The 1,051-nt window shown below is 40.9% G+C and overlaps 1 pseudogene; it reads left to right on the top strand.

The window, feature by feature from the left end:
* Nucleotides 1–285: 285 nt before the first annotated feature.
* Nucleotides 286–810, top strand: LOC123390018 (annotated as a pseudogene).
* The last annotated feature ends 241 nt before the right edge of the window (nucleotides 811–1,051 follow it).

Raw genomic sequence — 1,051 nt, 5'->3', positions numbered from 1 at the left:
ACAATATACCTGTTGGGAAAAGAAATGAGGACGCTCGTTACAGAATTTCACTAGTGTGTTTGATGGGATTTTCAAGAACTTGCATTTTCTCAGAGCACGTGGGTGGCTCAGTGGGTTAAAGCCTCTGCCTTCGTCTCAGGTCATGATCCTGGGATCCTGGGATGAAGTCCCACATGGCATTGGGCTCTCTGCTCAGCAGTGAACCTGCTTCCCCATCTCTCTCTCTCTGCCTCTCTGCCCACCTGTGATCTCTGTCTGTCAAATAAATCAATAAAATATTAAAAAAAGAACTTGTATTTTCTCTACTTAAAGGAATGAAGCCCTTTATCTAAATTGCTATCATTCTTTGAGCACCCAGACTTTCAAGTGTTTTGTGGAAATGAAGTTTAATATTCAAAAGACAAAGTTACTCTTGGAAATACTTCATAAAGTTAAATAATTTCTCTTGCATTTTTATAAGAATTATTATTACTTTTTGTTTGGTATAGAAAAAGGAGCAAGCTAACTAAAGGCAGACTTGAGAATGCATTATAGAAATGTTCCAAAAATTATGGGTTGTATTTGTTGGTTTAAATGTCAACTGTGGGAAAATACTGGTTTTCCCACAATAAAGGGTTTGGCACTGCTTTGAAGCCCCCCCCCCCCCCGCCACCCGGGACATTGCTAGCAAACATAGCAGAAAGCAGGCCCACTTATGAATTCCATCTAACCAGAGAAGAAATAGTATCATTGTTTATTGCAACTGGAAGAGTTTCTACTAGTGTGAAAGAAGTGGAAAATTTCAGGAACTTGATGCAAAATATTCATTAAGGAAAAAAGTTGAGGGGAGCCTGGGTGGCTCAGTCCCTTATGCCTCTGCCCTCAGCTCAGGTCATGATCTCCACGACCTGGGATCCAGCCTGAGCCTGCATCAGGCTTCCTGCTCAGTAGGGATTCTGCTTTTCTCTCTCCCTCGCCCCTCCCCACCCCTTGTACTCTGTCCTTTTCTCTCTCTCTCTCTCAAATAAATAAATAAAATCTTAAAAAAAAAAAAAGACATGAGTTGAAATGT

This window comes from Mustela putorius, unplaced genomic scaffold, assembly GCF_011764305.1.
Source record: "Mustela putorius furo isolate JIRA1106 unplaced genomic scaffold, ASM1176430v1.1 tig00537227_pilon_pilon_pilon, whole genome shotgun sequence".
Classification (NCBI taxonomy): Eukaryota; Metazoa; Chordata; class Mammalia; order Carnivora; family Mustelidae; genus Mustela; species Mustela putorius.
The sequence above is the reverse complement of the archived record's forward strand: the minus strand, read 5'-3'. Positions and strand labels throughout refer to the sequence as shown.